The following is a 27,262-nucleotide window of genomic DNA, read 5'->3' as shown; positions in this document are numbered from 1 at the left end:
TACCCAGACACATCAGACATAGGAGCGATTACATCACGCAAGATGCGTGAGAACGAAGATCCTGTTGATTATATCCAGGAAATCCAAGAGAAGTGGCGTATGGAAACTAGAGAACAATGGGACAAAACACCAGCAATATTCTATTATATACTAATACAAGGGCTCCCAGAAGCAGTGCAGAAACAATTGAAGAAAGTAGTGGGGATAGAAGCAAAAGCATGGCCAGAAATACAACTGACGATAGTACATCATTGTAGGACATGGCAAGAAAAGATGAAACAAAAGGAAGAGGATAGAAAAGCGGAAGAGGCTAAATTGGTGCAGAAAAAAATTACTAAATACATGATGGAGGGTGCACTAATAACTACACCTACAACAATGACACCAAACCCCACGCAAGTAGTGGCTGCACAAGATCCCTCCCAAATACAATCACCACAGATTGTAGCACAACAGCTGCCACCACCCCCACCATACACGACTAACATGGGAGGAGGATACTCAACATCAGGAGCTGGATATTATAATTACAACAGGGGAAGGGGAGGAATGATGAGGGGGAGGGGATACGGCTATAACACACAACAGCAAGGGGGAGGATTCAGAAGCTTCTACCCCACTGGGCAACCAGTATACCAGGACAATTCAGGGAGTTTCCCATGGCAGACCAGGGAACCACCAGTATGTTGGATTTGTGGATTATTGGGACACATGTCACGCACATGTAGAATGAGACCCGGCACACCAGCATGGGGAGAACCGGGACAACAAGGGCCTACAAGGGAACAGCAGGGCCACCAACAACAGCAGGCACTGCAGCCGGGAAATGTGCAGCAACAACTAGTAACACAACAACAGCCACAGACATACTCACCACCACAACAACAGGTAGCGATGACAAAACAACCTCAAGTGCAGCAAGTACAGCAACCCGCTCAAATTCAAGACCATAAAGTAACCTCTACCAATACACAGCTACAGCAAACACAACTGGGAAGGGTGACGGTCCTGGGACACAACCCTTACACAGGAGGTGGTCAATCATTATACCCACAATAGGACAGCCCACAGACGGCCTTGGTGTGTCCCATCCTGTCGGTAACACCTAATAGTGCGGAGGAACCACGCATAGAGGTAACGATAGGTGACAAAAAATTGTCATTTCTTGTTGACACCGGGGCAACCCGGTCTTGCATAAGGGAAGGTAAATTTAAGATGTCAGGTGAGGCCATGAACACCCAAGGATTCTCTGGGGTTAGGGGGTTGGTTCCCTTTACTGATAACATCCCCTTATCGATAGGGGATTATGACATGTCCGTCCCGCTTTTATATTCAAGAGACTCACCAGTAAACATACTCGGGAGAGACATAATGAGCAGGTTGAATATGACAATCTCCTTCACGGAGGACGGCATAATTTGTTCCACTCCTGGAATAAACATGCTCACTGCACGGCAAATTATGCAAGCATACTGTGGACAGACAGTGATTAGGGCTGAGCCAGTAGATGGCAAACTGTTCCAGTACGGAACAGACATGGCATTCGCATGGATGCCAGGAATAGAAGGAAAGATCTGGAGGAGGCCAACAGCCTATTTGTTTAGACCAGAAACACCAGCCAATGAACCAGAAGGAAAAGTGATTTCAGTGAGCATGGAGAGCATTATAGCGACTGCTGATTACATCGCAGTACATGCCCAAGACAGGGAAGGAAGAGCATGGAGGGCAGTGATAGCACTAGCTGAGGGATGCAGGCTCACCCAGGTGTCAGATGAGGAGCTTTTTTCAGAAGGAAAGGAAGAGGGTGAAATGGTATTTATGATGAGCGTAGATATATGGCTAAGAGTGACATACAAACAAGTGGCACAGAAAATTGCAATGGCACTTGAAGCACCCATATCCACCCCAGTTCCCTTTTTTGAGGAGGATATGGCAAAAGTTCCAACATCATTGTGGACTACTAGTCCCTATGACGTGGGGTGTATAAAAAGTATCGGGGGAGTAAGAATAAAATTGAAAAAAGGTGCAATACTCCCTAGAGTGAAGCAAGACCCACTATCAAAAGAGGCAAATGAGGGCATATATGAAACAATAACGGCCCTTATAAATAATGGCATATTGGTACCATCAGAATCACCATGTAACACAGCCGTATATCCAGTGTACAAAGCTAAAGGAGGGTCTTGGCGTTTCATCCAGGACCTCAGGCCCTTGAACAACATAGTGGAAGCAGAATACCCCATAGCAGCAAACCCGGCCACAATATTGTGTGGAATTCCAGCAGAGGCATCACGATTTACAGTGATTGACCTCAGAAATGCCTTTTTCTCAATACCCCTGCATCCAGATTCACAAGATCTGACAAGCTTCACGTACAGAAACACAAAATGGAAGCACACCAGATTGCCACAAGGGTACTGCGAGTCACCCTCAATTTTCAACAGAGTAATACAGATGGACTTGGGAAACATTGAATTGGAAAGCACAGTGTTGCAATATGTTGACGACATAATAATTTGCAGCACAAGCGAAAAAAGATGCAGGGAGGACTCATTGAAGATGCTGACAATATTGGCTGAAAAGGACTACAAGGTAGACAAAGAAAAGTTACAGTACTGTCAGGAACAGGTATTATACATTGGTCAGCTGATATCCCAACACGGGAGAAAGGTTGCACCACAAAGAGCACAGGCTCTATCAAAAACGCCATTGCCACAAACAGTGAGGGAGCTTCAGCAGTTCCTGGGATTGTGCAACTACTGTAGAGCATGGGTATTTGATTACAGCTCATACATAGGACCCCTACTTGAAGCATTGAGAGAAGCTAACAAAGGGGAGAAAGAATTGGGGTGGACAATGGAAATAAAAGAGGCCTTTGATGAACTGAAAGACGCAATATCAACTGCTCCGGTACTGGCCACCCCAGATTATGAACGACAATTCTTTATATTTTCACATTGCGACTCAGCAGTAATGAAAGCAGTGTTGGCTCAAAAAACAAGCATGGGATACAAACCAGTAGCATTTTACAGCGGTCACTTGGATCCTGTTATGTTAGGTCATTTACCTTGTGAACAAGGTCTCACCGCAGCTGCCTTCGCGATAGAGAAATCATCATCTATTACAATGGGGTGCCCAACCACACTATTTGTGGAGCATGCACTATTTGCAATATTGAAGAAGCCTAAGTCCACACTAACCACGCAGAGGGCGTCAGGTTATGAGATCATCTTATCTAGACCAGAATTATCCATTGTTAGATGCAGCACAGTTAATCCTGCAAGGTTTATAGCGGAAGTTATTAAGGAAGGCGACTATGCACATGATTGTACGCAGACTACTGAAATGTACTCATGTACTAGAAAAGTTGAAGAGGATGCGCTAAATGGAGGAGAGCTCTTGTTCATTGATGGGTCATCAACAATAGACCAGAGTGATGGGATAAGGAGAACTGGGGCAGCAGTTGTAAAAATGACAGAGGAATTGGTGTGTGTGGCGGTGAAATGTGTACAATTACCACAACATTACTCTGCTCAAGCAGCAGAATTGGTTGCACTGATCTTGGCGTTGAAGGAAAGCTTTGACAAAAGAGTAACTATATATTCTGATAGCGCATATGTCACGTCTACTGTCCACTCGGGATTAACAAAATGGAGGAGAAGAGGGTTCAGGAGAGCTGACGGCACCCCAGTGCAACATGCTCTCTTATTAGCTGAGTTAATTGAAGTAATAAATGATCCCCAAGAACTAGCTTTGGTCAAATGTCTCGCACACACTAATGGAGAAGATCAAATCTCAAAAGGAAATGCAGCAGCAGACGTACATGCAAAGTATGCTGCTTATTTTGGTGAGATATGGAACCCCCCAGAGTCAGAGAGAGGGAGAGGGAGGGGGATAGCTAAAGAGATGTTGATGAGAGAAGGGTACACTCATCTCCCAGCCACACAGATAATGAGTTACAAGCGGCTGCACCAATGGCAGAAAAAGAAATATGGGTGAAAAGAGGATGTACAATGTCGCCAACTGACGCACTATGGCGTCAGGGTAACACTGGAAAGATGGTAATGCCATTGGCACTATTGAACACCGCCCTGAGCCAACTCCATCACCCAGCTCATACAGGCAAGGAAGTTATTGCAGCACGAATTAGGGAAGACTGGTTCTGCCCCGAGTTAAATTCCCATGTGACAAATTTTATCAGCAATTGTCTCACATGTCAACCGTTTACGGCCGGTCACACACTGCAAGTGATAAAAGGTACTATACCCTGGCCAGAGGGACCCTTCCTGCACATCCATATTGATTACATTGATATGATCAACGTATGTCAAGGAAATAGGTATATGATTGTAGTGGTATGCCCATTCTCCAGGTGGATTGAGGCAGGACCCTGCTCACATCCAGATGCATTCAGAGCAGCTAAATTTCTAGTAAGGGAGGTTTTTCCCAGGTGGGGAGTGTGCGAGGTACTGCGGTCGGATAACGGTCCGCATTTCGCTAATGAAATGTTCCACCACATCACATCCTTACTGAACATCAAGCATAAATTTGCATGTGCATATCACCCGCAGGCCAACAGTGTATGCGAACGCCTGAATGGCCTACTGAAGGAGGCAATTGCAAAGATACAGCAAACAACAAAGAAGAGTTGGTTGTATTGCCTTCCGCTAGCTCTATTTGAGCTGAGGAATAGACCAGGCTCCGACCACCACCTCACTCCTCACGAGGTGGTGACCGGACGTCAAATGCGCCTTCCTCTAACGCCAACATCAAGAGCATTCACAGACTATGAAAACACTGCAACTGTTCTTGGTGATGAAATGTACCAATATGTGTCTTCTTTGATTACTAGTGTAGTGTTTGTGTCTCAACAGCTCGAGCGCACGCGGGGCGGGTCTAAGAGTTATCGACAAGAAGACGCGGACAAAGAATTGGAAAAGGAAAAACTGTGCAAAATTGCTAAAGGTGACCACGTGCTACTCCGCAATTTCAATAGAAAGTGGAACAGCCCACGCTTCACTGGTCCCCACCTGGTAGAGGAGGTATCTACGAGAGCAGTAAAGTTGCAGGATAAGCGTGCTTGGAATCACCTACACGACGTGAAGATCTGCAAACTCCAGACCCGCCCTAGTATCACCGACAGGCCCATTGGAAGAACAGCAACAGCATCACCTACGGAGAAAGAGACGTCTACCACAGCTGACGACATTTGTGTCTCCATACCCTGCCACCCCCCAGAATACCCAGAGACAAGTACTGAAATAGAAACTGGTAATTCCCATACCGCCCACCCCATGGTCACACGATCAAAGAGTAAAGAGACTTCCGCCAGTTGAGCCCCAAACCCTCTGCCCACAAACCCCCTACCCACTACAGCCACCACCCAATTGAAGGACATTGTTTTGCACATATACACATGTAAACACTTGTAGGTTTTCTTTTTCTTTCTCGCACATGCAGGTACCGTGTATTATTGTATTGCTAAGAAAATAAGATATCAACCAGCGCACATTGCCCAGGAGTAGATGCTACCCTCAGACGATAATTACCCTGAAGCCCTATCACACCAATTTGTATATCACATAAAAAGGCCAAAGTACCTAAAAAGAAGGAGGATACGTGTTTACTACACCGCATTTATCTTGGCCATAGAACAATCAATGCCCCATCTTCACCAACACTTACCTGCCCTAAGGGACAGGTCGCTTAGATTGGCGTGGGAACAGCTCTTCGCCTGGGCACTGAACGACTACTTGATAGGGAGGGCTTCATAACAACAACTAACAATAATAACAAGCGTATTGAGAATTTTCAGGCGGGCAACTTTAACGTCGCAAGAATAAGCTGCCGGACTGCAGCAAGGTAAGAGCAAATGCCGGTGAGACTAGCTTTTGTAATAAAGATGATAGGGGTTTTGATGATCACTGGTTTTTTGGCTGCCTCTGTATGGCAGAAAAGTTATGCTATCAATATTTTGGCTGCACCCAAACCTAATGTACCCCCACCCACGGCTGCAACAGGTGTTACGTCAGGTGGTACTAGCAAACCTCCACATAAGGGAAATAGAGTTAAACGCAGCACATACTCAGATAATAAAGGCATTGATAATTACATAACAGATTCAGCACACGTCTCGAACAACATGTGGTACCAGCACATGACCCAAATAGGTAAGCAGATAACAGAAGACAGCTGCTATGTCTGCTCATTGATCCCATACGCCATGAGCGCTTCTCGAACATTCGTTGCCACAGAAATAGATGAAAAGACAGCACGATGTATAATATACCTGGCACTATTCCAAACGAGAGGGAGATTTCAAGGGACGGTGGTGAGACTGGTGTGGAAAACGCGAGACACATATCCATACAAAAATAACTTCCTCAAGTCTTATTTGAGTTACCATAAGAGCAGTTTGCATGCTGAAGCATTCAGATACATGACAAGTGGTCCTGAAAAGGGAGAAACGAAGAAAGTAACACTGCAACACCTACCATGTGACTGGTACGCCACTGAAGTTCCTGGTACACAAGGATGTTGGGAAAGACCACTGGTAACAATAACAGGGAAGGTGTACATGAACAACAAATGGGACATAGGAGTGGTTGGCAGCAACATGGTAACAAGAGAAAATATTACCACTATTGATGAACACAATAACAGATGTTGGACGATTTGGGGCAAGTACGTACCGATGCTGACGTGGATGGAGAAGGATGAAGACCCAATGAGCATACTGCCGCTGTCTGCACCTAAGCTATGCTACCAACACAGAGGAGAAGTGGACGTGGGATACAACACCAACTGTGCCAGAGTGTTAGAGCTACCAGAGGGGGGAGCAGGAACAGCAGTATTAATGGACCACTACTGGGCCTGCGGAAACAAGGCATACCACACACTGCCCCCTCTGTGGAACGGTATATGCACAATGGTACACATTAATGTACCATCACTAGTGGTGCCCCAGAAACATGTGAACATGCCGAACTTCCCTAAAATGGATGAAGGAAACAAGAGGAAGAAGAGGTCTGTACAATCTCAGAGGGGGTCAGACAGCGAAAACAACAACAACAATAATGTCCTGAATAGAAAAAAAAGACAAGGAGAACCTCTGACAGGAAATTACCTATGGGGAAGGTCGGAAACAGCACTCACTTCAATCCCACCAGAACACAGACTATTCAGCAGAGCAGCAATGTTTTTCTAGTCAATAATACATCCGGGACTACAAGCTAACGCAAACGCAAAATGGCTCCAGATAACCCGATGGGAGCTGATGATGACAATTAATTCTACAGTAAATTGATTCAACGCAATAAAAGAGGAACTGCGAGCAGTGAGGATGGTAGCACTACAGAACAGATACGTATTAGATCTCCTTACAGCAATGGAAGGAGGAGTTTGCGCAAAGATAGGACAATCATGCTGCACATTTATTCCTGCTAACGATGCTGACAATGGTACACTCACCGAAGCAGTATTACAACTGGCCCAGATGCACTCCAAAATGATGGAAGAAAGTAAAGGAGTGAAGAAGGATGACAGCTGGTTTTCATTGTTATGGTCATGGATGCCATCATGGCTGTCGGACGGACTGAAGATTATAGTTGGATGTATAATACTGGTTGGAGCCTTACTGATCATAATAAGGTTCTGGAAAGCCCGGAAAGCATGCACTATAGACGAAATGATCGAAATGGTTGGTATGCACCCCTTGATGCCGACTGATGATGGCCAGCACACAGACACAATAATAAAAGAAAGGGAAAAATTGCGCAAACAGATCATCACCAACCACCTGGACCCGCCATCCGTGAAGCTCGAAAACCCAAGAAACCCGAGGAGCTACATCGGGAAATGGGTATACTGCACACCTGGAGGAAGCTGTGTGTATATGTATTGGTCATTTGAAGACCATGTCAACCACTATGGACACCTGGGAGGAGTAACTAAAATATGGAGAGTAAGAGGAGATAAGGAAAAAGATATGTTTGTGGTCGACAAGTCGACCAGAGGGGGGACTGAAGTGGGAGAATGGGACAAAAGACTCTCCCCAATCCCCTTGCGCCCCTGGCCTAGAGGATCGCGACCCCGACACCCGCCACAAGATGAATTTGCCTATTTACCAGACGACCAAATACCCTGGTACAGGAACATACGGATGTGCCCACCAGCCTGCCCACCAGCCTGCCCTGCTCAAGCCGACACCTGCGGCATGGATGAACTCGACTGAACCATTCAACAGTAAATAAACACATCGTTAGAGATGCCATGACGACCTAGCCAACGGTCAGAACACCCGTGCAACCATGCACACTGGACACTCCCACACCAATCCACATAAAGAACATATTCAGTGCTATGACGTAGGTGACGGACACACCCACTGACGCGCACCTTTATTATTTTTTACATAGGTTTTTCAAAATGCAGAAACGCAAGACGCACAAAGCACTCATCTAAAATGCTTGCTGACGCTTCTCCTAACCCATGGATTGTGATGAAAAATGCAACAAAGACATGATACTGGATATGAAGCAATATGATACCGTAACTTAAAGTGCCGTGCATTAAACATCCCCACCTATGCAACTCGCATGCCACAAGCTGAAGCCAAGGTCACACCTGCAAACTAAGCCAGACACACAGTGGAAAATACAACATTAAATGTGCAGAATTCTGCCTCAACCACGGTCTCTCCTCACGTGACCAAGCCGAACCTGACAGGGTGCCAGACCCAGGAGGGAGAAGTCACCTAGGTCCCACGTTTGAGACACAGGCTGCAACAATGAAATGACCCAATGGACACCTACAGCAGTGGGAATAGTCTGCTCGCAAGCATATGAGCAAATCCACGCATTGTCTGCATAAACACATAGTTACATATTGTTGCAAAAGACAGGTACACCGCGAGCTGGGAACAACGATGGTCCCAGGCTGGGGGGCTCGTGAGTGGACCAATCAGAACATGGGGCACTCATCACTGACGCCATTAACATTAGCCAATCATCAGGGGTCTTCGTGTAACAATTTTCATGCATCTAATAGAAGGGACAACCCAAGTATACCACCTGACTGACCCTTAACCACTAACAGCGTTCTCTATACGTATGCTATACTAACCCTACCACTCGAGGAACCAATCCAGAGTGGCGATAGGTTTTTTGCTAACTTTCCCAGGTGACGCAAGTAGCGCGTCATACTGAGGCAAAAAGGGGCCTGCGAGCCCCACGAATTTCGAGAGTCAGGACGGACGCGTACGATCCTAGACCCATCCCTGCCGTTGTTCAATAAACAGCAGAACCACCTTGCTTCTTGTGTGTGTCTCATACTCATTTCTGGGATACGCGGGAGGAGTTGGGGCCTCCCTGCCTGGAGGTCCGCGGACGGCCCAGCCGACCCCGGGAGAATTCCCCCCGACAACGGTGCGTCACCCTTTCTCAACACTCATGCTGTACCTCCTTTGCATCTTGTACTCATGGTGGCCTGAATCATGCTGTTCCCGTCCTCATCTTGTATCCTGGCTTGCGACATTATGTGTTACTACTGACTTCTGCAATTGTATTCACTCTCCCCTCTTGTTTCTCCACTCTTTTTGACTGCTAACTCTCTGTTCTTTCCTCTGCTCCCTTTCTCCCTTTTTCCTATCTCCTCCCCTCCTCCCCTTACTTTCTTCTATGCACTTACTCTATCAGAAATGTGCCTGGACCTAGTATGATAGCAACCTCATCGGTGTACTCCCCCCTCCCTTTACTTGTTCCATGATCCCCCCTCCTCCAGCACTATCGGAAATTTCATCAGGCCTAGTATGATAGTTACTTGTTTTGTTCTTACCCTCCCTTTCTGCACCCCTCTGTCTCACCTCTAGTTTTTCTCCAGCTCTACCAGACATATTGTCAGGCCTAGTACTGTAGTCGCCTGTCTGTCTCCATTTCCTTCCCACTCTTCCCCTCCCTTATCTATGTCTTACACTATCTGAAATGTCGTCAGGGCAAGTACGATACTTAATTTCCATCCTTACTGTTCATGGCCCGTAAAAATGTCATTGTATTTTCACTTATTTCCTCCCTTGTCTTGAAACACTTTGAAACACATTGTGTATAGGCACTATATAAATCAACTACCATATCAATGCCACAGCCTCGGCTATGGCATGCACGTGCAAGCTAATTAATGCATGCAAACCATTCCTCTCCACTTCTAGCCGCATCACCTTGGCCAGGGCACTAATTCTGTCAAAAATAGATTATTGCAACGCTCTTTACCTAGGGTCAAGTAATCATAATGTCAATAAATTGCAAATGCTGCAAAATCTTGCATTAAGAACTGCGTTAAATATTCCCAGAACACAGCACATCTCTGATGTCAGACGCAACACCAAATGGCTATCTGTGAAGGACAGAATCAACCTTAAGTCATTAACCCTTACCCACAAAAGCCTCGCTAACTCAGCCCTGAAATATTTATGGGACAAATTCTCCAAAAACATTTTGGTACGACCCACCAGAACCCCATACTCTCATTGCCTCAAGATCCCCAGATACAACCTCAAGAAAGCAAGGGCAAGTAGATTCCCGGTTGTCGTGATAAGCTTGTAGGCGCTTGCAGTAACCTGCACTTGCACTAACCTACTGAGCTATCTTGTGTATATTAGAGCTTATTCGAAGCGTGGAGGAAAATGCTGAAATCAGCCATGTCTCTCGAACTGGGTGAGCCCACATGCTTGTAAGGGGTTAACTGCGAAGGCCCTTCATGAAGACATAAACATCTAGCCTTTGCAAGAGGCTCTACGCAGACCTTGGGAGCCAGGCACAGCTTTGCACAGCTCTGCTCGTCTTCGCTCTGTGAGTCAGGTTTACTGATAACACAAGAATGCCAGGCCTTCCCCAGAACAACGTGCACGAAACCTGGGAGCCGAGACTGGCTGTTTCCAGTCTTGTTACTTTCCATGCGAAAACATGTTTACTGCCCGGAAGGATGAGCCCAGAAGCTTCTCGAAGAGCTGGTACGTCATAGTGATTGACGTGCAGCCCCTAATAAGAGAACTATACCTGGGCCAGTGAGTGAGGGACTCATCCTGGGCTGTTTGTGAGATGCGTGGACGAAGAGGAACAGTGCCTGGACGACCAGCTGTGCACTATCTGGGCCGAGACTCCTAGCATCACATCCCCGCTCTGGTGTAGGACTGTGGGGGGCTTGGCCAGTCCTCCCCTCCTCTCTTGAGGAGTGCCAGGCACCTGTAGCGGCGAGGGTCCCGGGTGTGATCTGATTGTACCGTCATCTACATTTTATAGGAGCATAAGATAATAATTGCATATTCATCCATGACTGACAATTGATATTATCAGCTTGCACTTTTATTCCCATATTACTGTAAATCGCTGCTAAGTTCTCATTAGACACTATAGAAATAAATGCAAGCATCATGTATTCTGTATGATTGGCTTTCTTCCAGACTGATTTCATTGTTCTTCGTATAACCTTACTTGTGTGGGAAGGTGATTAGGAGTGATTTATTTGCACTAAGGGCTGGTCCCAGATGGGTGCGGGTTCTCCCTTTTCACTACATTTGGCATAGTCGATTGCTGGATTTACGAGCACGATGCCTTTCTGGAAAAAACAAGCAAAAGATTAATGCAATGTGGGAGATAGTGCACTCTGTCACATTCCAGGATGGCCGGCATCAAATGCTTGGTCGGGTGTGGCAGACATTTTGCATCAGTACTCGGCACCGAGGCCATGGGACATGCTTGAAAATGATGTTTCCCCGGCGGTAATTAATGAGTGCTTGGAGAGTTTGCCACTTGGGAAATGCACACGGAAGCTAAAAGCAGCAGGAAAGATAGGCTGGTTATTCCTGCAGGCGCTCAGGAAGTTGCATGAGAATGAATTGCTTAAAGATGCGCAGATTCGCAAAATTAACTGATGAGATTTCCCTGCTCCAGGAGCAACAAATAATTTTGAGAGAGACCCTTGAATCGTCCGTTAAGCGGGCTGATCAGATGGAGGACAGATGTGCATCCTTAGCTGTGCGTGTAGCCATGCACAAGCCAGACAGTGGCAGGGTAATCCATCAAAGATAAGGATTCGCGCACTAATTAGGAAAGATAACTGGGACCCAAATTTATGGTCGGGTGAAGTTATTGACAGCGAAACTGAAGAAACATGTGACTGGGATGAATCTGTTGAAGTCAGGTTTGCAGAGTTAGACTGCTCTGACGAAGAGGAGCTGGAATGTGTTCCAAAGAAATGTGTTTATCCAGCGCGGCCGTTAATCACTAACAAGTCAAAAGGCCAAGCTGGCGGTGGAAACATTCAGAATACTAGAATTGTTCGTGATTATACACACACTGAACTTTTAGATGTTGCCAAATTATTCAGACAGAAGGCAGTTGAAGCACTTCTGAAGTGGTATCTTCGTTTGTGGGATACAGGTGCCGATGCGATCTTCTTAACCCCAGAAGAACTGTTAAAGATGGGTTCACTCACTACTAATGTAATGCTGGGGCAGATAGTACGTGGTGCACTAAGGCAGCAAGGCTCACATTCCTTGTTTAATTGGCTTCAGACTGCCCTATTGAATTTGTATGGGAGTCCGATGGATATGGAAGAGAATTGGGGCATTTGGGGATCAATAACAGAAGCAACAGATCAACTTAGAGAGATGGGTTTACAGTGTGCACTGTACAGTGCAAATTTTGCAGGGCCTGACATGGAGTTGTTTACAGCTGGGATGCGCGCATGCTTGCTGAGAAACGCTCCAAGCCATATGAATGGAGCATTGCTTTCATTGCTGGGTCCAGCGCAAGGCAAACCCATTGGTGAAGTGGCCCTTCTGTTAGGGCAATTAGAAGGGCTGGAGGTGCGCAAAGCGGCTCGCCTAGTGGCTGCGAGTAATGACTCAGAGAAAAAGCGTGGCAAAAATGTAAAGTCCAAAGAGAAAACTGATACCATCGAGGTCACACGCAGACAAATGTGGCTGGACCTGCTAAAAGCGGGAATTCCAAGGGAAGAGATAGACATAAACCCACACCTGTGCTGCTTGAGAAATGGAAGAAATTGAGAAAACAGGGATCAGGAAAAACTGAGCCCTCCTCGGCACCCCCTGAAGAAGAGGTGTTGAAGCCCAAAGAGCGAGCAAAAGGTTACCCTGATTTAACAAAGGACAAGTTGATTGAAGGGCTGGCTCTGTTGAGGTACGGTTAATAAAGCGAACCAGTCCTAGAAACAGACGCCCTTTTGTGCCACTTACATTGTATTTGGATGAGAAAGTAAAACATGTCTTGCCTCTATTAGACACAGGAGCTGAGGTAACCATTTTGAATAGCAATCCCAGTAAATTATCTGGTCCCAGAGTCCTAGTCAATGTGTATGGGGGAGCAGAAACTGTTGCAAAAGCTTTTAATGTAAAAATGTCAATTGGCGAGGGATTTCCTTTCACAGCAAATGTCTTGATTGCAGATATACCGGAATATATCCTTGGCATGGATGTGTTGTTGGGCAAAAGTGTGACTACAGATTTAGGTGAATTTGTTTTTGGCAATCGGAAAGTCCATGTGAGAGTTGTTAACCCCGTGGTGGTTGGGCATGCCAAATGGTCCCCCTTGCATTTACCACCTCCTGCTGAGCCAGTGTGCGTGAAACAGTACAGTTTGCCAGGAAGACATAAAGAGATCAGTGAAACTATTGAATCATTGGGTAAAGCTGGCATAATGAGGCCGGCAGTCAGTCCATTCAACTCGCCTATCTGGCCTGTCCGCCGCCCAGATGGGGCGTGGCGTCTGACAATTGATTACCGCATTTTCAATAAGAAGGTGCCGCCCTTAGCTGCGGCAGTGCCAGACATCATTACTCTTATTGAAAACCTTACTAAAGAAGTGGGTGAATGGCATGTGGTCCTTGACCTGGCCAATACATTTTTCTACATTGATATTGATACTGAATCACAAGACCAATTTGCTATCACTTGGGGAGACAGACAATTTACCTTTACTAAATTGCCCCAGGGGTATTTGCATAGTCCCACTCTGTGTCATGGATTGATTGCCAAAGACTTAAAGATGGTGTAGTTCGATGATGTGTATGTTTCTCATTACATTGATGACATCATGCTGACCAGTGCTGAGGAAGAACATGTAGAAAAAGCTGCTGAAAAGTTGATCACACACATGCAAGACCATGGGTGGGCCATAAATCCCAAAAAGGTACAGGGACCTGCTCAAGAGGTGACATTTTTAGGTGCAATCTGGTCTGGGTCAGTAAAGAAAATTCCCGACCCTGTAATTGACATGGTTCAGCAGATGGCTCCACCAGCAGATAAAAAAGAGGCACAAAGATTAATTGGGTTAATGGGTTTTTGGAGAAATCACATACCTCACTTAAGCCTGATACTGAAACCCATCTACAAAGTCACCAGAAAGAAACATGATTTTACATGGGGCCTAGAGCAACAGTTTGTCTTTCAGCAGGCTAAGGACGCTTTGCAGAATTACATCACGCTGGGCCCCATGACAAAAACGGATCCTTTTGAACTGGAAATTCTTGTCTACAATGATGTTGCTGTGTGGAGCTTGTGGCAAAAGCAAGGACAGAAAAGAATGCCGCAAGGGTGCTGGTCAAGAAAGCTCACAGATCCTATGACAAGATACATTCTGCTTGAGAAACAAGTTGCTGCAGTGTACTGGGTTGTAGTCGAGACTGAAAGAATCACAGGCAAGCAACCAGTGACAATTTGCACAGAAATATCGATCATGGGCTGGGTGTGCGACACTGCTGCAAGCGGGAAAAGTGGCAGAGTGCAAGACGCCACTCATGTCAAATGGAAATGGTATTTACAGCAACGTGCAAAAGCTGGCTGCACAGGGGTTTCCAGACTGCAGGAATAAATGCTGGAGGCAGTGAACTTGGAAGCGATGCTTGAACCGAGCACCCCTGTGGTGCTGCCAGAATCTCCCTTCAAAGTCGCACCCGCCTATGATACATTGACAGAGGAAGAACAAAAGTCTGCATGGTTCACGGACGACACCGCAAAGTATGATAAAGGGCAAAGACACTGGCAAGCTGTTGCATTCCAGCCCCACCGAGAAACACTGCTAATGAGAGAAAGTGTGGGAGGATCCAGTCAATATGCTGAACTGCAGGCGGTGTCCTCCGTGATTGAACAGGCAAAAGAGACAGAGACTGCATACATATACACGGACAGTTGGGCCACGTATCAAGGCCTGACGCATTGGGCACCTGCATGGAGAAGAGACGGCTGGCAGAGCAAGAACACTCCGATCTGGGGAGGGCCAGACCTCTGGGAAGAGATGTGGTGCAAAGGTGAGAGGTGCAAAATCACTCACTGGCTGCCCTGTTCAACAACGAAGTGGATCAAATGGCAAAGATTTGCCCAGTAACAACACCTGAAGAAGCTGAGGTATTGCAAGGAATGGCGGACTGGGCACACCAAAGCTCAGGGCATCTAGGGCAAACAGGAACATATCAATGGGCTAAAAGGAGACAATTGCCCATTACCATGGATCAAGCCAGACAAGCTGCCTCCCAATGTTCTGTGTGCTGCAAAGTGAAGAACTACCCTCTGGAGAGGAAGCCTCAAGGCCCTTTGAGAAGAGGTGAAAGAGCTGCTAGCGTATGGCAAGTTAACTACATTGGCCCTTTACCGCCCGAGAATGGAAAGCACTATGTGTTGACCATGATAGACACATACTCTGGACTGCTGTTAGCTTATCCAGTCGCCCATGCAGATCAACGGGCTACCTTGCAAGGAATGGAATACCGCATCAGGCACTATGGCATCCCGGATGAAATCCAATCAGACCAAGGCAGCCATTTTGCTGGACACAATGTGCAAGACTGGGCGTTAGAACAAGGCATCAAATGGACACTGCACATCAGCCAGTACCCAGAATCCTCTGCTCTGGTGGAACGCAGCAATGGGCTGCTCAAGCAACAAATAAAGAAGCTGACTAAGACTCACACTCTCAAGGGGTGGTCCAAACACCTGACACAAGCACTGTTTGAACTGAACAATCGTCCGCTGGGAAACCGCCAGACACCCTTTGTGAGACTGACAAGTGAGAAGGTAGAATCCACAAAGTCTCTTGTTGTGTGGAAAACCAACAAAGAAGCAAAGCTGCCTGTGCAAGCTACTGCAGGCAGCATTGGACTTGATCTATCTATCTGTGAGAATGATGTTATATCAGCGGAGCAAACCAAATCCATCTCGCTGGGTATTGGCATCAAATTTCCGTCTGGCACTTATGGACGCATTGCTGCACGATCCAGCCTGGCGAAAAAAGGCATTGACATTTTGGGAGGTGTGATTGATCCTGAGAATAGAGGTACTGTTTCGGTACTCTTACATAACGCTGGTGCATCTGCAGTACCATTAACCAAATATGACCGAATCGCACAATTGATTTGCGAGCAAGCAGTTGTTCTCATAGTGGTTGAAAGTAAGCAAGCCCCAGACACTACACTGAGGGGGGAAGGAGGCTTCGGTAGCACAGGAAAAAAGGTGTGGGTTCACCATCCAAACAAAAAGCCTGAAGCTGGGGGAGTGTTAAGTCAAGGTGTTGGAAGTACTTATGTTGTACTTTTGCAAAATTCTGACCTGCCTGTTTATATTCCCGCTACTAGGCTCACACCACGAACGTAGAGCAGTATGCAGGGGATGGGATTTACCTTGCTGTGGGTGCTCCTGGCCTGCCAAGCAAACACTTTCTCTGTAAAGAATGGGTTGATGCAAGACGCTACATGGACTCTGAGAATCGCATGTACTACACCTGATGCTCCAGTCCTGCGTGATAACTACAACCGCACCGTAACCTGTGAGAAAAGCGCTACAAATGAGTATCCACATGGAACTGCAAAAGTGATAACTTGGCATATTGTCGGACACCTTTTGTCACTGACTCATATGACTGGTGCTTATGAAATCTTAGGCCCAAACGTTTCAGTGAATGGATCCAATAATTTGTTTGATGTTTCATGTTTCTTCTGTCCTAAGAACTGCAGCGAGTGTACTCGCCAAGATTTTTGGGACTATAACTTGACTAAATGCGTTTCATACAATTGTACGTTGAAGCATCCACTGCCGGGTGATAGTATGGTGTCTGTATCTAAAACTGATATTGTATATGGCAGGCATCCCACATGGAGAATGGTTTTCTTCAAGTCACACAAAGTAGAAACTGTAACCATGCTAGATTTTCCAGTAGTTAGACAACACTTATACTGCAGACACGTGATGCACGCGTCTATCATTACAGAGGTGCACTTAGACATAGATTTATCACGAGGCAATGTTTCCTTAGTACTACCAAGCTGCTATAAATGGAGTCAATTTCTATGGCCCATCGCCAAATTGCACGTAGCTAGGGGGTTAGATTCATTGATTGCGGGGGCAGCAGGGGTGGGGACAGGAGCTTTAAATGCTTTTGACATAGAAACTGTGCGCAATAAGTTAGCCTCTATGGGTTCTGATGCCAGCGCCGCTATAAAACTCCTGGCCCAGTGGGGCCCATTGATAAGCCCTACCCTGCGCAACACTGCTACAAGTATTGGCAACCAATGGAAATGGCAGAATTTTAGCTATGAAGACATTTTCTCTGCCATAGGACAGGTCAACAAGACTGCTAAAGACACACGATGCATTTTATGGCAAACATTGTTAAATCAGCAGGTGTTGGCTTTCCGCTCCGAATGGGGGCGACTATCCTCAACCCACTGGCACACAGAGCTACAGTTACCAGCAAACATATGGATTAAACTGCTTGCTTTTGATTGCATGAATAACACATGCCATGCTTTAATGCAAGTTAGTAGAACCGCTCATGCTTTAGAAATATGATGTCCTTTTATAGTATTGCCTATAAAAATCAATGGTTCTTAGTGGGTGGCACAAATACGAGGCGAATGGTAAGACAGCCAAAAGTACACCTTCCACAGTCACACCTGCATGCCCTGGGATCAGGGGTGGGTGTGTCCCCAAACAGGGAGGATTCCTGACCCATGCATGCATCCCGTAGCAGGGGAGTGCACCTGGATGCAATACCACATTAATGGGACTGACATTTTCCAAATAGATCAGCATAAATCTTGCGTAGTTACTAATCATTCCTTGTTTATTAACAGTTACAGGTTATTAGGGAATCCTCAAGTATTTTGCGTAGATCAGGTTGTGACTATCTTAGACATTGTTACTCACACCTTATATTCATTAACCCAGTGGTCTCACACTACTTTGCATGCCGAGCTGACGCATTTGCTTAACTGGACTCTACCCTATGGGGTGATTACTGCCCGGCTTCAAGCTATTAGACAATTTGCCCAAACTGCTTGGAAAGATTTCCAGACGCTAGCTACCTCAGTTATTTCTGCTGAGTGCAAGCTGATAATAGACAGGAACCAATTAATCAAAACTGATGACCATCTGCAATCAGTTACTACTCACCACTGGTGGGATGTATTCAATGGATGGTCTCCCTCCTCCACTAAGCTGCTTAATATAATGCTGGCTCCATTGCTGTGGCTGCTGATTTCCCTAATATTCATTCTTATCATTTTCATTTGGGCTCTTGCGCAGAATGTCTTTCCTTTATACTAGAATGACTGTGCTAGAAAAACACGTAATCGGCCTTACATAACACTGTACATGCTTCTAAATCATGGACCTGAGTCAGCATTTTCAGGTCTCACTTCAAAAGGGGTGGAATGTTGTGATAAGCTTCTAGGCGCTTGCAGTAACCTGCACTTGCACTAACCTACTGAGCTATCTTGTGTATATTAGAGCTTATTCGAAGCGTGGAGGAAAATGCTGAAATCAGCCAGGCCTCTCGAACTGGGTGAGCCCACATGTTTGTAAGGGGTTAACTGCGAAGGCCCTTCATGAAGACATAAACATCTAGCCTTTGCAAGAGGCTCTACGCAGCCCTTGGGAGCCAGGCACAGCTTTGCACAGCTCTGCTCGTCTTTGCTCTGTGAGTCAGGTGCACTGATAACACAAGAATGCCAGGCCTTCCCCAAAACAACGTGCACGAAGCCTGGGAGCGGAGACTGGATGTTTCCAGTCTTGTAACTTTCCAGGCGAAAACAAGTTTACTGCCCAGAAGGATGAGCCCAGAAGCTTCTCGAAGAGCTGGTACATCATAGTGATTGACGTGCAGCCCCCAATAAGAGAACTCTACCTGGGCCAGTGAGTGAGGGACTCATCCTGGGCTGTTTGTGAGACGCGTGGACGAAGAGGAACAGTGCCTGGACGACCAGCTGTGCACTATCTGGGCCGAGACTCCTAGCATCACATCCCCGCTCTGGTGTAGGACTGTGGGGGGCTTGGCCAGTCCTCCCCTCCTCTCTTGAGGAGTGCCGGGCACCTGTAGCGCGAGGGTCCCGGGTGTGATCTGATCGTACCGTCATCTACATTTTATAGGAGCGTAAGATAATAATTGGCCACACGCCGTTCGAGGAGATCTCGTTTGTTGGGATGTGTCCGAATCATGTGGAGGTGAAATGCATGCGACTCGTGCCCTAGACATATCACGGCACCCGGGGTGAGAAGATCCCCAACATTCAGGGTTTACCCGCAGACATACAATATATCTGCATTTAGCGCCGGGTTTCACAAGCGAGCAGCTGAGCTTCACTTTCCTCACGGCTACTCTCAATCATGACATTACTGCCCAGCATGCAGCGCCGGGGTACTCAAGCGAACCGTTGAGCACCGTGTAACATCACGGTGGCTCTCAATTACGATATCGCAGCCCGCACGTGAAAGTGTTGTTCACTTTCGGTTTTGTTGTAGCTGCACAGCAACGTTATGCACCATAAGAGTGTATCTCACCCATCTAAACCTGACTAACTAGACAAGGCACAATCCCCGCACTAATATGCATGACCACTAAGTCACATACGTGTGCACATTATCTTAACGCTATTGAAGTGCCAACTAATGCATGTTTTATTAAACAGCATCGTGTATTGACTTTTTACCCGTCTATTTTCCCAAATAGGTACTGAAAGGTGACTTTTAGAGCCAGTACACAGCCATCACTGACTAGGAGTTAAACCGAATCCGGGTTCAACAACTTACCCTACACGTAGCTGGAACACCATCAGGGGTGAGTAGCACTCCTCACACTTTCTGGATACTGTGTAGCACCGATTGAGCACTCAAGAGGGTCCTCTTTGGGAAACTAAGTTTTCACTTGTTTCTATGTATAGATAAGACCCCTATGAGAAGACTGGTGTAACAAAATTAGAAAAAGCTAACTGCAATATGATATTTAAGACCATCTACTGCCCACAGAGACTGACATACGAAGAGGTAAGCGACCTGCTCTCTATGTCTTTTAGCATCAGGATACTAGTAGACAAACGCTGTATTGATAGATTCCCTTTTATATGTATTCCCCTTTAGGGAAGAAAAGACTGAAGAGTTTGCGGTCCCAGAGTCACAATTGAGACGCTCTCCACACAGTGATTGAAGGAGCACAAGACATCCATTGACAAAAGTGTCTTTTTTATTAAATCTTTTCCCTGTACTAGTAAGGGCTACAGGGAAGTCCTGAAGAAAGCGGAGAGTTGGTCCATACCCGCTGAAACCGGTGGACAAAAAAGTGGCTTGGCCTGACGAACCAATCCCCAGAACCCATATAGAACACACTATGGGCCAGTAGTACGATTCACTTCCAGTCATTTTATCTATTCTTTCAGTGTCCAGAGTATCAAGAATGAGACATTGAGAAATCCATGAAAAATTACTCTCCATATGAGTGTAATTAGCTGCTTGTTTTTGAACACTGTGATAAGCCACACTACATGGAGACAAGAACATTAAACTTATTTACATTGATTTCCATGACAGTGGTCAGTCAAAAAGTCGAATGACAAAAATGTGTAAAAAAAAATATTGACAAAAAAAAACTTGAATGTATTATTTTTTTATTTATATGTATTTTTTGGGTTCGGTAAGCAAAAAAAAGGGGTAAAATAAAAAAAAATAGAAAAAAAAGGGGATTGGGGGGGAACTCCCCCATTTCGAAAAAAAAACGTATTGAAAAAGAAATTCAACTTTTTTTTGGACATTTTGTTTTCTACATTTTGACTTTCGACATTTTTGTTTTTGACCAAATGACTATAAACCTTCCATGACCAAGTGTGCACTTCGTTTTTAGCATTTGAAGAAAGTAATGAGATAGGACAGGGCAAGGTCTTTTCTATCCCCTAACCTTTGTAGGTGACGCAGCAGCGCACCACAAGGTTAAGCACATCTACTTTAGGGACAGAAAGAGCACTTTAGGGAAAGAAAGAGCTCTTTACAGGGACAGAAAGTTATCTATAGGGAACCTAGCTTGAGGAATAATTTTGAATAAAGATATTCTGTCTTTTTTGTGTTAAACAGTATGGGTGTAGACAGAATTGTCAACCCAGTGACTTGTGTTGTGTGTAACTGACAATTGATATTATCAGCTTGCACTTTTATTCCCATATTACTGTAAATTGCTGCTTAGTTCTCATTAGACACTATAGAAATAAATGCAAGCATCATGTATTCTGTATGATTGGCTTTCTTCCAGACTGAGTTCATTGTGCTTCGTATAACCTTACTTGTGTGGGAAGGTGATTAGGAGTGATTTATTTGCACTAAGGGCTGGTCCCAGGGGGGTGCGGGTTCTCCTTCTTCACTACACCGGTACTAGCTTCCAAGCTATGGAACTTTCTGCCGGTAGCCTGAAGGTCAGACCCTCCTTCCACTGTTTCAGAAAAAAATCCACAAATTGGCTTGTCTCTCTTGATGTCTAACCCGACAGTTTCATACCTCAACTGTACATAAATGTCATGTAACTCTTACATAGCTGCTGCTGCCTAGCTCAACATTTTGTAATGTAAATTGCCTGTATTTTTTCATCCTGTATTCTTTGGCCTATTCATTATTATTTCCTGTAACCTATGCAAACGCACCCAGTTACCTACGGGTTAGGTGCACAATATAAATAAACAAACAAAACAAGTGCAGGATAAGCTCGGAGAATAAATACAAAAATAGCAAGCACAATTCGATGCACATTTCTCTCGGGGATAACCATAAACCCAGTCGAATAAGTATTCAGTAAGGAACGAATCAGGGTGCTTTTCCCTCTTCCACTTGTCAAAGCCAAATTCAATCTCCAACTCAGGCATAATTATGATGTAGCAACAACTTTCTAAAGTTCATTTTCAAAGAATTCTGTGGCTCAAGAAACAAATGTGCACGCCTGCTATAATATCTATAAGGAGTGCCCAATGAGAACCACAGTCCAAATGCAAATCTGCATTTATTAATCAATCCGCTGGTTTATCGTCCTCCTTCCTCGTCATCGATCGAGTTTTCACACGCTGAAATTCTTCTTCTTGTCTTGCTTCCGGACCGATCATTGGGGGTGAGACGGTCTCACCAGTAAAGAATGCTGTACCTCATAAAAGTAAATATTATAGTTGCATCTCTGGTCTCCAGACACAACGTGAGAGGAATCATTCAGTAACATTGAGGGAGTGATCCAGTCATGTTATGATGGTGAACCTAGATTTCTTCACCATGTCCTAATTAATCTATGCCTACACACTTAGCTTAATGTGGATGGCGTTCTTGAAGTTATACTCATTTCAGTAATATATTATATTAATCACCAATGTATACATTGGTATATGAATAGATGTTAATGGAGTGTTCCATAGATGGTATGAGGCTTTATAGATGAAACAACCAAGGGTAGCTCAAAGGCAGTTTAAGGCATGGTTAGAGGAAAATTATTTGAGGTTATCAAGGAAGGCGGCTACCTAGTTAGATGAACCCATTATGGTTGGGTACGTTATCTGGACAGTAGATCATTTGGGGAGGGGTAAGACTTTGGACAATGGCAGCATGCCCATTGCATTTTTCCAAGACTACTTGAAGCAATTGTCCCCAAGCTACTTGAGGTTTACAAAAAGTATTGGGGTTGTTTGTTTTGCTGAGAACAATGAGGGAAGTTGTGTTGGTTCTTCTCACCAAGTCGAGAGTAGAAGAAAATGGTGTGTGAGCTATTTGGCTGATGATTGTAAATCTTAAAATTCCTTGGTACTGGTAGGGGGATTAGGGGATTTGAGAAGGTGGTCTCAGCACTGATATATAGCAACCAAGCTGGCTTCATCCCTGAGAAGGACACCCCAAATCATCTAAGAAGGTCTTTCTTCTTGCTACACAAGTGTATCGATACAGTGTGGCTAATGTCAAGATCAGCTGCAACATGCGTAAGGCATTTGATACAGTGGATTGGCAATTTGTGTGGGGCATCATGGACTGGCTGGAGTTTAGGATCCAATATCTAAGATGGGTGGTGTTAATATATAGTTTCTAGAGTAAATCCAAATGGTGTGATATCAGGGGAGTGGATAGTATAGATGGGGTCCAGACAAGGGTGTATAACATCTTGCCATTTATATTTACATTGGGTGTGGTAGGTAACTGAAATGTTGGAGGAATTTAGTCTGATCTCAGACATGGGAATTAATTGAGCCAAACACAACATTTATACAATTGTTGTTGTGATTGGGACAGATTTGGGCCATTTAATTATGGATGTCACTTCTACGAGGTACTCATACTTGGACATCCGAGTGAGTGCACATTTTGAATGGGTATTTCATCACATTGTAGAAAGTTGGTTGGAATCGTCCTCAGGGTGATGGCACTTGGGATTGTTTCCACTTTCAATCATGCACAGAAAACAATTGCTTTACCCAGGATTTGCTATGCGTTCAAAGTAAAGATCCATAGAAATTACTCCCAGGAGTTAAATGTTCTATTGGTGCAGTTGTTGTGAGTGGCTGATCTCCCCATATAGCATTTGCCACCATCTTCTTTATAAGAAGGGGGTTGTAGGGTATACTACTGGATGGAAAGGCGGTTCAACATGGAATCTAAAGGCCAAGTGGTGTCTATGATTGAGGCAATGATATGACCCATGGTACTTACATGAATGGGCAGATATGGGAAGTCACCCTACTCTAGTAGACATAACCATTAAGGTCTGGGTGATTGTGGTGAAGAAACCAGGGCACAGGATTACGTTCCAGCTTGAAATGTTCTTTAAGAGAGTCACTTTTTGTTACTCTGGTCAAAGGGATAAGGTGTTGGGCAAACTGGTGCAACTCTTCCCTGAGGATAAATTGGTTGCATGTCAGGAAATGGTGGTTGTTCATTTTCAGACACATCTGAATTTTCTCAATTTTGCTGGACTGACTGTGTGTGCACCGGCTATATGGGCAGACTTCCTTCAGAAACCAGGAGAGGATTGGTGAATAGGATTATTAAATCCATGTTGGAGGGTGGTTGGAGCAGTCTGAAATATGTAAAGTGGGTTTTCCACAACCTTGTGTTATACTAGAGGGAATTGGAGCTTAAAGGGTGGAAGACTTGGGGGAGCCTCTTTCAGATATTGAATTGCTATAAGGTCAATCACATACTAGAGAGGTGTCACTGAATGCCAAATTCAAGCTTGCTCATTATAACGGTATAATGAGGGTGAACATGACCCCAGTAGCTTTGCCTAAGATAAATGATCATTTGGAACTCAAGTACTGGTGCTGCAATGTGGCTCCAGTTGACAGTCTACGTATGTGGTGCATAAGCAGGGCTGCCACTAGGTTGTTCAGCAGAATCATTGCCAAGCTAAACAAGCTAAACAAGATAACATGGCTTAGTCTACAAGCCTTTGTCAAGCCTTGCCTGCTAGGGTCAATCCAAAATAAGAAGAGAGGAAAAATCTATTAGAACCCATTTCTTTGGGTCTTGCACCTAACAGGAGCAAGTTGTCAATGACTTGAAAGAGGTCAGGTGGCCCAGATTTCATGGGCAGGCTTGATGATGTGAAGAGATCGATAGCAGCTGGGAGGGATATAAGGGCCGAATTGCAAAAGGAAGATGAAGACTTTCCCTTGTACACAATCTAGCATGACATAATGGATATACTAAAGAATGTCAGGCCACCATGATATATTAGCATAAACAGCATTTTCAGCGTGCATACGGGTGGCTTATTTAGACTTCACCATGGTCATAAGTAGGTTTTATGTTTAACACTGGGGAAGAGTGTGTCATACTGTGTTGATATTATCCTTCAGTAATGTAGCCAGAACAAGAATGGATGGCATGCATTCTGGGAATAAGATCTCTTTTCCACAAATGAATGGTTATTCTGATTTGGTGTTGATGTTGCCAGTAATCATGGCCCCTTGATTCTTCAATAGGGTAATTAAAGGTGTACTCAGCTTCACTATATGTTAATATTTAGTTGTTCAGTGTATTGTTAATGATCAAAACTCAAGAAATATATTTTAATAAACAGATAGACTTTGCTAATGATTTTTGCCTGAGAATGCTATTCTTTTTCTATAGGCAGAGGTTCAGCTTGACTTTGGATACCAGACATAAGTCTTACTGTCCCGATGAAGAAAACTGGAAGTCTAGCTGCTATTACCTTTGATGGAAACATATGTGGTCCATATTAGACAACCCAGAAATTGATGCAGAATGAGGAATTGATCTTCTCCGGGGGAGGGTGAATAGGAGTAGTATATGGGGCCCCCTTTTATGCACATCAACATTTTGACAGGTGGATCACCTCAGCTTCCGGTCTTAATCCCTTCCTCTTTTGATCAGGTTTTGATATAAAGTGAATATAATTTGTGTATAGAAATTACATTAAAAATGATATTGGTTTGATATCAAATGTATATTTCATATAAAGTGTGTATAAAACAATTATAAATGTTTTGATAGGATGTTGAGATGATTTTATATAAAGTGAATATACATTTTATATACAATGTGTATAAACATTGGAGCAGTGGGTGATGGTACTGCTTGGCTGACTATGGAGGGCGAAGTGAGCTCTAAAGACAGGGACTATGAATTTAGGGTTCTGCAGAGTGGTGCGGTAATGACACCGGAGAGGGGTTTAGCCTTTAATGTTATATGAAGCGCATAGAAATTCTATATATAATATCGATGATGTTATGATTTTATGATTTTTATGACACTAGCTAGAGAGTTAGCTTTAACGGATGGTAATATTAAACTTGGTTATATCTATGATATAAATAGAGGATGGCACGGCAGACCTATGTGAATTCCCTTTACAGGCAAAGTGTGGTTTATAGTGATAATGCAAAAGACCAAAAAATATTGGGTTTTCACAATGAATGTTTGAATTTTTAAGTGAAGAGTGAACTTTTACATAAAACAAGTGGCTGTTGGCATTGCGTGTTTGTCTTTCCTTTAAATGAAGAGTGCCACTTTTACATAAAACTCTTGGCTGTTGGCAATGCTTACTTCACTCTTAATGAAGACAATGCACACGCCTGAAACTTTGACATAAAAACTATGGCCTTTGACTATGGCCCTCCTTCTGATGTGGGTGGTAACCGGTTGCCACCAACCCAGAAATACTGAATCTGCCACCTGACTTCCCGGTGCCACCAGTACATTAAAAGTTCCGGCGGAGCAGGAAGTCAAGCGGCAGATTCGGAAACTCCCCATTCCCAGTTCCATAGGACTCCATGGGAGTGGGGAGACAGAAGCACCAGCACTGTTGCTAAGGGTGCCAGTGCTTCCGTGTCGACTCTGCCTACTGGGGCTGAATCACCCGGTAGGGTCAGACCTGCCGGGAACTATGGGCCCTGCATGCAGACTCGTAGTGTGGCAATCTGGAAACAAGGGTGTCGGTGAGCTTACTTGGAATGAGGCCCAATATGTGTTTCTTTTAATTAATGAAAGCAGTTCGCTTTATAAGCAAAGTGTATTTCACAGAGCCTATAAAAAAGTCCAAACTATTGGCTTTTGAATATGCACGCATCACTCTAAATGAAGACAATGCACAAGCCTGAAACTTTGACATAAAAACTATGGCATTTGACAATGTGTGTTTCTTTTAAATTATGAAAGCAGTTTCACAGAGCTTATACAAAAGTTCAAACTATGGTCTTTGACAATGCTTGATTCTTAATAATTTGCAGGGGAATTTCAACATGGGGATGTTGAACGAAGTTTGTTGAACCAAGTTTAAATAGTGTCAACACTTACCATTAAACTTTGACTTCACCAGTCCTATACAAAAAACACCAACTATTGTCTTTTACAATGTGTGGTGTGTTTCGAAATGATCACACTGCACATTTCTCTTAGAATGTTGTTTAAAAGTGCTGCCATGTGTGCCACAGAGAAATGACAGAGCTGATCAGC

Source organism: Ambystoma mexicanum, chromosome 9 (assembly GCF_040938575.1).
Source record: "Ambystoma mexicanum isolate Mex_15411 chromosome 9, UKY_AmexF1_1, whole genome shotgun sequence".
NCBI classification, from domain to species: Eukaryota; Metazoa; Chordata; class Amphibia; order Caudata; family Ambystomatidae; genus Ambystoma; species Ambystoma mexicanum.
The sequence above is the reverse complement of the archived record's forward strand: the minus strand, read 5'-3'. Positions refer to the sequence as shown.